The sequence below is a fragment of the Pseudophryne corroboree genome, chromosome 6, assembly GCF_028390025.1.
Source record: "Pseudophryne corroboree isolate aPseCor3 chromosome 6, aPseCor3.hap2, whole genome shotgun sequence".
Classification (NCBI taxonomy): Eukaryota; Metazoa; Chordata; class Amphibia; order Anura; family Myobatrachidae; genus Pseudophryne; species Pseudophryne corroboree.
This window is the reverse complement of record NC_086449.1, coordinates 92,209,240-92,223,258: the sequence shown is the minus strand read 5'-3', so window position 1 is coordinate 92,223,258 and position 14,019 is coordinate 92,209,240. Positions and strand designations below refer to the sequence as shown.

Below are 14,019 nucleotides of genomic sequence, written 5' to 3'. Positions count from 1 at the left end.
AGCTTGCAAAGAACAGTACCCCTTTATAATGGACAGGATAGAAATGAGTCTGGGCCGCCCACTTTGAATGGCATGAGGGCATATCTATAGAAACATACCAATCACCCAAGTTCATCCATGGTCCTTGTCCACCAAGTTACTGGCCCTCTAGTAGAGTAATAATGGGGGTAATTCCAAGTTGATCGCAGCAGGATTTTTGTTAGCAGTTGGGCAAAACCATGTGCACTGCAGGGGAGGCAGATTTAACATGTGCAGAGAGAGTTAGATTTGGGTGTGGTGTGTTCAATCTGCAATCTAATTTGCAGTGTACAAATAAAGCAGCCAGTATTTACCATGCACAGAAACAAAATAACCCACCCAAATCTAACTCTTTCTGCACGTTATATCTGCCTCCCCTGCAGTGCACATAGTTTTGCTCAACTGCTAACAAAAATCCTGCTGCGATCAATTTGGAATTACCCCCAATGTACGATGAGTGCACGGTCTGGAACCTGACCCTTAGAGAAGAGGGAGGGACCCTCAGGCAATGTGTTCCCACCAGGAATTTTTCTTGTACACTCGTGGGCGTGTCTGAACCTGGGCACATCCTCTAATTATACTATTTATGAGAGGGGAATTTCAGGAGAGACATCAGTGGAGCTTTGCATTTTCTTTCTCTTGTGACTTATAATCTCCACTTACTGAGTTATGGTTCAAGAGTTTTACAATACATCATATATTACTTGAATTCAGCTGCTAAGCAGATCTGGATGTTACCAGTAACTATCAGCAATATCAAAGCTATATCAAATGACTTCCCGCTTGGGTGTCATAATCCATGTGTGTTATAGCTTTGCCCAATACAGATTGGTTTACCACAAAGCGACGACTTCCTGTGACGATACATGTTCTGTCTCAGGATGGCAGTTACATGCGAAAAAATATCAAAATATGTCTTCATCTTTGAATAAAACATTCTAAAATGCAATATTGTTTACCACTATTTCATTTTTTTTTTTTTTTTTTTAAAGATGTCTGTATGATTAAATTTTTTTTTATCCCTCTAGGAAGTGTTGTTCTGCTACTTTGGCTTTATTTTGTTTAGTAACTGCTGGCAGCTCCTGACCGCCATTTTTCAAACACAGCCTGTACAATGAAAGTTAGAAGTTGATTGGTTGGTCCATGCTTTGCTAAATACCTCTCTACGTAATATATCAATCTGGTATTTTTCTGCCCCTAACTGGCAGCCTAACACTACGTGGTATATTTACTAAAGTACAAGTTTTTAGAAGTGGAGATATTGCCCATAGCAACCAATCAAATTCTAGCTATTGGGCTAGATGCATCATTGCTTCGAAAGTGATAAAATGGAGAGTGATAAAGTTGCAGCCAATCAGCTCCTACCTGCCATGTCACAGGCTGTGTTTGAAAAATGGCAGTTAGGAGCTGATTGTCTGGCACTTTTTCACTCTCCATTTTATCACTTTCCAAGCGATGATGCATCTAGTCCATTATCTTCTAGGATGATCTAATTGCTATGGGCAACATCTACACTTCTAAATACCTTTACTTATGCCCCTACCAGTGTGGAGTCAAGGAATATGTGCTGGTCTCGCATTTATAGTGAGACATAACCCTCTCTAGTTTTGCGGTCCCACATTGTAGGGTATAGGGCAGTGGCATCACAAGGTGGGTGCGGGGGGTGCGGGCCGCACCCGGTTGTTACCCTCTGGGGGGTGACACCAAAGTACCGGCTCCTCAGTGGCAGGACCCGGATGCTGCACTAGATCATAACGTGCTGCAACCCGGCTCCTGTCACAGTGCAGAAGCCAGAACTGCAGATTCATCCGTCTCTGGGGGAAGTCCGCATCCTCCGAACCCACAATGTGCCGATAACGGGGGTTGGGATGCGAAGCCGCGCCCCTTCTGTGAAGCCACGCCCCCTTTTTTACCCGCGACTGCACCGGGTGTTTTACAAGTAAGTGACGCCTCTGGTATAGGGTAATGCCATATTTAGATAAATTGATCAGAATCTCCAGTCCCCATAGTAGACTATAGCGACGCTGTACACCGTGAAAATAGTGGGACTGCAAAAGAAAAATAAATCAGTAATAGCTCTACAGTATGTTTTCTCTAAAATGGGGAGAATCAGTTATAAAAATGCAGAAAAAGAGATTATCTCTGCTTCATAAATAAACACCTTAAAACTAGAGATGTGTGCAAACCTCGTATTTTGGTTTTGGTTCAAATTCATCATCGTGTTTTGGTTTTGGCAAAACCACACTCCAGTGTTTTGACTCGGATTTGGTTTTTGGTTCAGTTTTGGATTCCTTTAAAATCGCTAAAATTGATAAATATATATATATATATATATATATATATATATATATATATACAGTACTTGTCAAGTTGTAGCCAGGTGTGGGAAAAATGCTGCAAAGTAAGATTGCTTTCAAAAATAGAAGTGTTAATAGTTTTTATCAATTAGCAAACTTCAAAGACAAATCTAAATCAAATTAATATTTGGTGAGACCAGCCTTCGCCTTCAAAACAGCATCAATTCTTCTAGGTACACTTGCATACAGTTTTTGAAGGAACTCGGCAGGGAGGTTGATCCAAACATCTTGAGGAACTAACCACAGATCTTCTGTAGATGAAGGCATGCTCAAATCCTTCTGTCTCTTCATGTAATCCCAGACAGATTCAATGATGTTGAGATCACGTCTCTGTGGGGACCCTATCATCACTTCCTGGACTCCTCATTCTTCTTTATGCTTAAGATAGTTCTAAATGCCATTGGCTGTATGTTTGGGGTCGTTGTCCTGCTGCAGAATAAATTTGGAGCCAATTGGACGCTTCCCTGATCTTATTGCATGATGGATAAGTACCTGCCTGTATTTCTCAGAATTGAGGACACCATTAATCCTGACCAAATCCCCACCTCCATTTGCAGAAATATAAGGATAAATTATAAATATCATCTTTGTATTATTCTAATATTTTTTATAGCAAAAACTCTGGAGTATACTGGTCTATGACAGATAATCAAAACTCACCAAATTTCCAGCAGTGTATACTGCTGCATCTTTGTATAATGCATAGATGAACCCTTGGGCTCATATATAGTGTGTTAATCTGGCTCTGATACTAGCCAATGCCTCCGCACAGTGCCGGATTAAGGGCCACATGGGCCTGGAGCTGAAAATGTGCAAGGGCCTATACTGAGAAGCGAAGGAGCAGTGACCAGTGCTGTGTGAATGTGGTCAGAGCCATGTGGGCATGTACACTGTGAATGCTGATTTGCATACAGGACAAAAAGCTATACGTTTTACACTGAAATTCGAGCAGCTGTGGCTGATGGATACAGGACAGAAAAAAACAATACCTTTTACACTGAAATTCGAGCAGCTGTGGCTGCTGGATGTAATCTTTTACTTTTCACTAATTTAGCGTACATACACACCGACACGCCGTGAGCACAATGCAGCTACACGTGTGCCTGAAGTACACTTATAACCTTAGCAGGGAGGAGACACAACACCAATTGTATTTAAGATGTTGGGATCCGACCCACCAACATTTAATTGATAAAAGGGGGTTACAACAACAATACAATCATACTAACAGAAAAGAGGCTACAATGCAATGGTACATATGTTTGGTTTGGCCAGCGCCACGCGGTGCCGGTGCTCAGATCAATCAGGCATGATGACCCTTCAGAGAGAGAGTGACTGGCTAGGCTGCTTTGGCTTTTATACATTTGGTCAAAACACAATACAATAGAAACTGTAACCTCTTCATCCATAGGTCAAAGGGTTGGTCGATTACAGTACAGGAGGGGTCGGGTGTGGTATTGAAAGTCGACAGTAACTAGGTCGACAATGTCTAGGTCGACCACTATTGGTCGACAGTAGCTAGGTCGACAGGGTGTCTAGGTCGACAGGGTCTTTAGGTCGACATGTTCTAGGTTGACAGGTCAAAAGGTTGACATGAGTTTTTAATGTTATTTTGGTGTCGTTTTCTTCGTAGAGTGACCGGGAACCCCAATTAGTGCACCGCGTCCCCTCGCATGGTGCCTTCGCTCCGCTACCGCTTCGCTCAGCACAGATTACCGTTCCAATCGTAGTCCACGTGGATCGTTAAGTATGAAAAGGTTAAAAAAAAGAAAAAAATTGTGAAAAACTCATGTCGACCTTTTGACCTGTCGACCTAAAGACCCTGTCGACCTAGACACCCTGTCGACCTAGTTACTGTCGACCAATAGTGGTCGACCTAGACATTGTCGACCTAGTTACTGTCGACTTTCAATCCGGATCCCGGAGGGGTCACAGGTTGATTTGAAAAGGTGGGCGATGTCCGTTCCAGGTGTGATTGCAGTTGGTCTCCACTGGGTTCCCGCCAAATATCAGAATACAGTAAATACAGTATAATAGTAATATTCTGATCCTGCACATATTTATGCGCAGGAGCACGCTATCTTCTGCAAACTGCTACCGGAATGTTGCCCTTAAAATACCCTACAGTTGGATACCAAACACCACCTTATAACCTAATGCTGTCCCCTCATATCCTGTAAAGGTGAATCCCTTTGTTGCTGTTCCATTTAAACAAGTATAAATTGCTGGTGCGGTGCATGTGGGCTATGTGTACATTGTGCGAGAGCGGTCGAACACAATTTGAGAATATGTGCTCGCATGGCAGAAGAAGTACGCACATGGAGGCCATCTGTGTGGTGTTTGTACGTAGTGTGTGTACTGTAATATTTTCTGACTTTGACAGTCCACCCTTTGGCAGTCATCAATAACTGCCACTCTTAACTAATAAACAGAAAAATATTACCTAATACAATACAATATATACAAAAGCTTGGATGATCGGGGAGAGTTGTAGGTGGGAAATGTATAGCCTAGTGGGATAGTAAAAAGCATGTATGTATGAACCCATGTCTGAGGGGCATGTAAAATCATGCCGTATATGTTCTAAGTAAGCTTCGAGGTATTGCGAAGTATACATTAAATCCTTCTTATCCCGTATTAAGGTTCTGTAAATGGACAAACAAACACTACCGAGCTCTTTTCGGCTTCTTATTCCAACAAATGGGGAGCACATTTAGTTGATGATACATGGAGGGGGAACATATGTGAATGCTATTATATGTGGATAACACCTGTCGACTATGTGTGCCATTTAACTGAGGGTTGCAGAGATGAAGAAAAGACATACATATATATATATATATATATATATATATATATATACATTCACATAAACATTTGGGTAGGATTGACGTCTTTTCCGGTTGGATGTATCTGGGCAGAGGGGGAGACAGAGAAAAACTGGTGAAAGAAACAGGCCATGAAATTAATTTTACAATCCTTATCATATCACAGTTTCTATAGAGGGGTCATAAATTAAATCTGCTGCTGTAACAGCGCTCTCGCTCCTTAGACTCATCAAATTTGTGCCATGTTTGCGCCGCGCTAGAATTCGAACACACCTGAATATCAGACCAATAATTATGATGACTCCCAGGATACAAAGGAGAAACTTTCCCACACTCATAATGACATTTTGAGCCCACTCACCTAACCCTGAGAACCATTTGTGTGGGTTCAACCATGAGCCCCAGCTGGTCAGTTCATTACCCACAGTCGCTAAGGTAAGGTTGTGCTTCCTCCTGAACTCCCACTTCAACTGTAAGATCTCATCCACCTTGTGATCGATGATCTCCGTGGGGTCATCAGTGCTATTCGTGATATACGTACAACACTTCACGCCGTATTGAGTTGCCAGGGTAACACAATACCCACCTGTCACGGCTGTAACGTAATTAAGGACCATCCTGTGCTGGATCAGTTCCTTCTTGTAGGCTTGTAACTCCCTTCTCGTATACCTGAAGGTGTCATCATACATCTCAGTGATATTATCTATCAAGTTCGCTAGCGCATGGATGTACCTATAATTTATAGTTCCTCTGGCAGTACAGGTGATATCTAATGCGAAGAGGAACTGAATCCCAGTGGATTCATGGATCAAATCAGAGTCTGCATGCCCTGCCCTATCTATGAGGTGTCTCTTGATGATGTGTTCATAGTGAGTATGAGTATAAGGAGTCTGAGCGCCGCGGTGAACGTCTTTCATTTTGTTGTGGGTTATGGTCATGACCTCTGGTAGTACTCTCCCAATATAACACAATCCCTCAGAGCTCGGAGTGAGCCACTTGTACGCTTTCCTCCCACATATAAAATAGGCATCATCTGGGAGAATGTAGGGGACAAAATGTAACATCACCATATTGCAAACTTTCCATGCAAAGAAACCAATCCCTAGTTCTCTCATTTGCTCAGTACAAGGATCGGGCTGGATGATATGGGCACAATACCCCTGCGATACTTTTCCAACCCACATGGTCTTGCTTCCACATGTATACCGATACCGAAAATACCTCCCACTGTTGGCTATCTTGCGTACAAGTTCAGAGTCAATAGGTATCCTATCAGCTCTGTGCGAAAAGGTCATTGTCTGGTTATTCCATGTCACTTCGCAATTTCCTTGTTTTTGGAAATTCGAAATATTAAAACACAACAGGGACCTATCTACATGATACTGGTGGAGCTTCAAGCTAGGGGGCCTAGATATATTGAATTTCTTGTCCACCGGTCTCCCACCCCGTAATTCGAGAACCTCATCTATTGCTAAAGGGTATGGTACTAATCTTGATTTACTCTGTCCTTGAGGTACCTGTGAGCACACCCAGCATTCTGTCTGGTTTAAGACCTTACCCACTAGTGAGTGGTAATCACTCAACGGATGGCGGTCCATGTCGATATTAATGTTGGACTGGCATCTCTGGATGCACCCATCTTCGACTATGTTCTCACAATTTCTACAAATACAATATTCGTCAGACAATAACCCCTCACATTGCCTCCAAGCTTTATGACTACCAGAGCGCTTACTGATACCAGCCTTTACTCGAGTGATGTGCTGCTCCTGAGACCCTACAAATCCGTACTCGCCATCAGAACCCATTCCAGATCCTTGCTTGACCTCTCTGGGACCCTCACCAAAACAGATTGTCCTGGTTAAAAACAGGATTACTAGCAGAACCCAAGACGCAGCCTCTTGGGGTAGATCCATTTCGTTAGGGGGAGAGAAGGGAGATAAGAAGGAGGAGAAAGGGGGAAATGCAGTGGGAGGTGAAAAAAGAAAACTGGTACGACAACCGCCTTTGATCTTGCTGTTCTAAATGCTCAGGTGCCGTCTCAACAGTCCTGCCTCTCAGCTTTCCCGGAACAAACACTCTAGTGATACAAGGTTCTCTTCACCTTGCTCTTTGTCACAAATTTTCTCCGGGTCAGTGACCTTTTTGCAGTGGGACGAGTGGACCCAAGTCTCTCTTTCGTCGACCTTTAGTGTTGTCGTGCTGGTTAACAAGTCTTGGGCCCTCATTCCGAGTTGTTCGCTCGCTAGCTGCTTTTAGCAGCATTGCACACGCTGCCGCCGCCCTCTGGGAGTGTATCTTAGCATAGCAGACGAAAGATTAGCAGAATTGCAAATAGAAATTTCTTAGCAGTTTCTGAGTAGCTCGAGACTTACTCCTACACTGCGATCTGTACAGTCAGTTTCGTTCCTGGTTTGACGTCACAAACGCACCCAGCGTTCGCCCAGACACTCCCCCGTTTCTTCAGACACTCCCGCGTTTTTTCCAGAAATGGCAGCGTTTTTTTCGCACACACACATAAAACGGCCAGTTTCCGCCCAGAAACACCCACTTCCTGTCAATCACTCTCCGATCACCTGAACGATTAAAAATCTTCGTTAGGCCGTGAGTAAAATACCAAACTTTTGTGCTAATTTACTTGGCGCAGGCGCACTGCGAACATTGCGCATGCGCAGTTTGCGACCAATCGCTCCGTTGCGAAAAAATCTAACGAGCGAACAACTCGGAATGAGGGCCTTGGTGCGGTCCTTCCCACCTGTCTGTGAGGAAACCTGAGCGTAAAATTTTTTGAATCATCACATAATCCCCAGGCTCTATGTCATGACAATTACTGTTCGGTAGGTCTGGAATCACCAGTTTTAGATTTGTTTGTTGATTTCTCAGCTACTGGCTCATCCTAACCAAGTATTGCACAGTTATTTCATTATTGCATTTCAAATCATCCTGGGGGGTCTATCATTACATGTGGTTGTCGACCAAAAAGAATTTCAAAGGGTGATAAGCTAAGCGGTCACCTGGGTGTGGTTCTAATGCTGTACAACACTAGTGGCAAAGCTTCTGGCCACAGCAGTCCAGTTTCAGCCATCACTTTGCTCAGCTTATTCTTAATAGTGCTGTTCACTCTCTCTACCTTCGCACTCGCCTGTGGTCAGTACAGAGTGTGCAGCTTGCTATTAATTCCCATCAGTTTGCACATGACCTGAAAAACTTCACCTGTAAAATGGGTACCCCTATCACTTTCAATCATTCTAGGGATACCATATCTGCACACAAATTCCTGCACGATTTTATTTGCAGTGAACACAGCAGTATTTGTGGCAGCGGGGAATGCTTCTACCCAGTTGGAAAACACATCAATACATACTAACACATATTTCAAATTCCTACAGGGTGGTAACTGTATGAAGTCGATTTGTATTACCTGAAAAGGTCCGTCTGTAGGAGAGATATGGGATGGCTCTGTTGGTATTGCCTTACCAATATTCTTCCTCAAGCAAGTAAGACATGTCATTGCTTTCCCACCTGCATGAGAAGAGAATCCTGGTGCACTCCAGTAGGCTCTTACCAGCTTGCACATACCTTCTTTTCCTAGATGAGTAAGACCGTGTGCCGCCTCAGCTAGGCTTGGGAGATATGCTCTGGGGGCCACTGGCTTACCGTGTCCATCTGTCCAAAGTCCTGAGGACTCCTGACCATACCCCTTCGCCTTACAGACTGCCTTTTCCTGTAGGGAACACAAATTTTGCATTTCAATTAACTGTTTCATCTTAACTGTTTCAAATGTCATCAGTGATGTGATGTTAGTTCGTGTGGTTGTGCTTGCTGCTGATTTAGCAGCTTCGTCTGCTCGGCTGTTACCAAGTGAGATTGGGTCTTGGTTGTAAGTGTGTGCTTTACACTTGATAACAGCCACTCTGGTTCCTGTATTGCTGTCAGAAGTCTTTTGATGTGGGACGCATGCACTACAGGTGTGCTAGCTGCCGTCATGAAATTTCTGAGGCACCACAGGGCCCCAAAATCATGCACCACTCCAAAGGCGTACCTAGAGTCCGTGTATATATTAGCTGATTTACCTTTGGCCAACTCACATGCTCTGGTCAGGGTGACCAACTCAGCAACTTGTGCTGAGTGTGGTGGGCCAAGGGGTTCAGCCTCTCTGATACCTTCGTCATCTACATCTGCATAACCGGTGCACATGTCTCCCGATTCTGTCTGTCTGTGGCAACTACAGTCAGTGTAGAAGGTAAAGTCTACTCCTTCCAGTGGGCTGTCAATAATGTCAGGTCTCACAGTGAAAGTTTGGTTCAAGTATTCCATACAATCATGCGTATCAGTATCTGCACTAAATCCTCCTTCACCATCTTTCTCATCCTCCACCCTTTGTGCCTGTCCAGGCACACTTGGCAAGTAAGTTGCAGGATTTAGTGAGCTGCATCTCTTAATGGTGATGTTTACAGGGGCCATCAGTGCTAATTCCCACTTTGTAAACCGAGCAGATGAGACATGTCTGGTTTGGGCGGAGTTTAGCAAGGCTGATACTGCATGAGGTGTATGAATGGTCAAGTCATGTCCTAACAGTACGTCTTCGCTTTTACTTACCAGCAAAGCTATCGCTGCAACACTTCGCAAGCAAGTGGGGAGAGACCGTGCTACAGTGTCCAACTGTGCACTGTAGTAGGCTACCGGTCTGCTGGCATCACCATGTCTCTCTGTTAAAACGCCTGCCGCGCACTTTCAGTACCGTACAATTCAAAGTGCTTTTCATAATCTGGCATACCCAATGCAGGTGCTTGTGATAAGCACTGTTTTAGTCTCTCAAACGCCAGTTCGGACTCCTCTGTGTGGGAGACCCGTTCTGGTTTGTTCGAAGAGACCGTCTCCTGCAAAGGTAATGCCAGTATGGAGAACCCCGGAATCCAGTTCCGACAGTACCCACACATTCCGAGGAACGTGCGGATCTGTTATTGAGTTTGTGGCAGAGTCATGTTGCAAATCGCCTGTATCCTATCAGCGGTCAGATGCCTAAGTCCTTGTGTCAAGCAATGTCCCAAGTATTTAACCCTGGTCTGGCACAACTGCAGCTTATCCTTTGAAACCATGTGTCCTGTCTGGGAAAGATGAAACAGAAGCTGTTTAGTGTCTGACAAGGACGACTCGAGTAAGTCAGAACACAACAACAGGTCATCAACATATTGTATTAGCACTGATCCACTCTCAGGTTGAAAGGATTGCAAACAGTCATGCAAGGCCTGGGAGAAAATACTCGGGCTGTAAATGAAACCTTGGGGGAGACGAGTCCAGGTGTACTGTACTCCCCTGTAAGTAAAGGTAAAGAGGTATTGGCTGTCAGGGTGAAGAGGGACAGAAAAGAAAGCAGAACAGGGGTCAATGACAGTGAAGAATTTTGCGGTAGAGGGAATTTGCATAAGGATGACAGCTGGATTGGGCACTATGGGGAATTGGCTCTCAACTATTTTGTTTATCCCCCTTAGATCCTGCACTACCCTGTAACCCCTCCCCTCACTCTTTTTCACAGGGAAGATGGGACTATTGGCTGTGCTGGACGTCCTGACTAGGATGCCTTGTTGTAACAGTCGCTCTATGACAGGGTACACTCCTAACTCTACCTCTGGCTTCAGAGGATACTGAGGGATTTTTGGAGCTATCCTGCCATCTTTTACTTGTACTACTACTGGAGCTACATTCGCCATCAATCCAGTGTCTTGTCCATCTTTGGTCCATAGGGAACCCGGTATTTGTGAGATCATTTCCTCTACCTGCGATGGACACGTGTCTATAACAGTAGAGTGCGACATTAGTCTTTGAGGGGTGTCTAATATATCTTGTACTTCTTGAGCATGGTTCTCGGGTATATCCAAGAAGACACCCTCAGGAGTACAGTATATGACACACCGCATTTTACACAATAAGTCTCTGCCAAGTAGATTAGTCGGAGCCGATGCAGTCAGCAGGAAGGAATGTTTTGTCTGCAAGGGCCCTATCGTAATCTCTGCAGGTCTACTCAAAGGGTATTGTTGCACTGTTCCTGTTACTCCCATTGCCGAAATTGTTTTACCCGTGGTTTTTACACCTGTTGTGGAATTCAACACTGACCTGGCCGCCCCTGTATCTACAAGGAAAGGTAATGGTACACCAGCTACATCAACCGTGACCTCAGGTTCACTACCAAGGCTAGCAATCAACTTCACTGGCTGCAGACTACAGGTGTGGCCCAACCCCTATTGTGTAATGGGACCCTCCCGCAGCGCATTGGCAGCTACAATATGTGAGGGGGTAGCTGTGATTTTTCAGAGACCTGCCAGTCCCTCCTTGGTGGGTGCCTCCTTGTTTCCCCTCTATGTGGCTCGTAATCTCTTCTATATGGTCCCTGATCCCAATTATGTGAATTGTAATGTGGTTCGTATTCAGGTCTAGGGGGTCTGTATACATTATGTGTCCCTATATTCCTACAGTCCCTTGCAAAATGTCCTTCCTTATTACAATAAAAACATATTATTGGACGAGACTTACCATCAGGGGTCTGGGGTTTTTGCTGATTGGGTTTTGCTTTAGGAGCCTGTATACTTACCATCATCAGCTTATCCCCTTGCGACTCCCTGTGTTTACTGATGTTCCGATCGTGCTCGATAGCGGACTCTCTCAATGCAGCCACGAGATACCTCTCCAATTAGGTAGAGAGGTTTGCACCCTTGTCCTTAGTGCCTCCTTTAAACCGTCCATTATCACAGAGACAGCTACCTCCCTGTGATGTGCATTATCCTTAATATCCTCGATCCCAGTGTATCTAGCTATTTCCTGCAGTGCTCGATAGAAATATTCGGATGCCATTTCACCTTCTTTTTGTCTTATGGAGAAGATTTTATTCCATTTAACAATAGTAGGGAAATACACTCCTAATTGCAGGTTGATTTGCCGTACATTCTCCTGATTGTATTCATCAGTGAGAGGTACCTCTGCATCTAAGTTACAATCCGTTATGAATTTCACGATGTCAATATTTGAGGGTAAACACACCCGTAGCACTGTTCGCCATTCTTTATTTGTGGTTTAGTGGGCGTTACCTAACTCTTTAATGAATCTCTGGCATCCGACTAGATCTTTTCTGGGATCGGGGAATTCTGACTTAATTGACCTCAACTCTGCTCGGGACCAAGGACAATGCATGGCAATGTTCCTGATGGGAGTCACTCCCTCACTGTCAGTCTTCCCGTTGGGGACTGCAATCACCCTGACAGGATTTAGTTCAACTATATCATTTTGACTTGTTTCTACAATGCGGGGAGCTATCGTCTCTGCATAGTGTGTGGTACCGTACTTACCAGTGGACAGAACCTCACTCACCCCTCCACTGGGGGGCATCGCTACTGCTCTTGGTGGTTGGGTCGTGCCCACCTGGGTGTCCTGTATGGTGGCTGCTAGAGAGAGTGCCTATATCGTGCTGGGCTCATCTTCCTGCTCACAATCCTGGGGAAAGTTTAGAATGGGATACAACTGGCAAGGGTTAGAGTTAGGGTTAACACATTTATCAATCACTTTCCTATCTTTTACTGATGTACCATTGCTTGTAGCCAATTTCTCCCCATCAATATATGGTGCTGGTGCGCTCGCAATTGCTTTCCCGCTAGGTTTGGAACTTGCTGTGCGAGCCAGTTCCTTCTGCACCTCCCCCTCTTGCTGCCACAGGTTTAAACAGTTTGTATGTCTGACCCTTTGTTTTCTGGATTTAATCAGACATATTTTAATCCTTATGTTCTGTAACACCTCTGATTCAAAGCTGCCAACCCTTGGAAATGGGGTTTTATCTTCCGCAGTCATACGTAACCATTCATTGCAAAAAGCCTCCGTGTGTGAACCATATTTTTCACACATAATAAACCTTGCTGACCCTCTCGGCCGCACTTCTGACCTTCTCGGTCCCACTTCTTCAGCCTATACCCTAGCTACCAAACGCCCACTACTTGTGCAATTGGATCCCATCGCAGACTTTTTGCCAATAAACGCAATCCCCAATGCACACCGCAAATAGACGGTGAAAGACACCTAGCGCTTTCACTCGCTCCTTCTCCGCTGACGTACCACGACTCACTCTAATAGTGACCACCGCGTACCCAGTGAGGCCCTAACTAGCTTCTATTCACTGGAAATTTTGTGGAGTAACTTACCTTTTCAAGTGAATATCAGCTGTTGAAGATTTTCCTGATAGAGACCAGCGAAAACTTCCCTTTTTTTGACGTACACAAATCACACCTGCGTATGCTCTACACAGCGCTAATGATAAAGCGATTTTACGCAAAAGCTCGTAAAGGGGTATCAAGTTGCGCTATGTATCGCACCCACAAACATGAGGTCCAATCGCACAGCGTATAGGTACTTGTTACCTATCCGCCCTACGACTACTGGAATCGAAGACACAAGCTGCGATCCTCAGCCGGAGCGTAATACAAAACCTTTAAACTTCAATTCACAATTTCTATACTTCTGCACAATGCACAATTCTATATCACGTCCCTCTACAAATCACCTCACGATTTGTGTATTATCTCTACCTTTATTAACGTAAGTCAGCCGCCTCACGCACCAAGTCTCTACTTACTTGGTGTACCCACGGGACCCGAATTTCCGGGGTTCAAATCTTCTCACTCCACTTTCACTCACTCAAATACACCTTGTTTTTCTTTTCTGTACAGAAATTTTTTTACTCCCTCAGGTCAGCAACTTTACCCCAGAGGTGCTCACAGTTTTTAAACTAAATTATTTAAGGTAACCTGCCTTTTGAAATCGGATAGTTATGTGCG

The 14,019-nt window shown here is 44.5% G+C and overlaps 1 protein-coding gene across 2 annotated transcripts in view; it reads left to right on the top strand.

The window, feature by feature from the left end:
- COL5A3 (collagen type V alpha 3 chain) overlaps positions 1-14,019 on the top strand; it is a 331,866-nt gene that overhangs the window by 116,703 nt on the left and 201,144 nt on the right. The window lies entirely within an intron of this gene.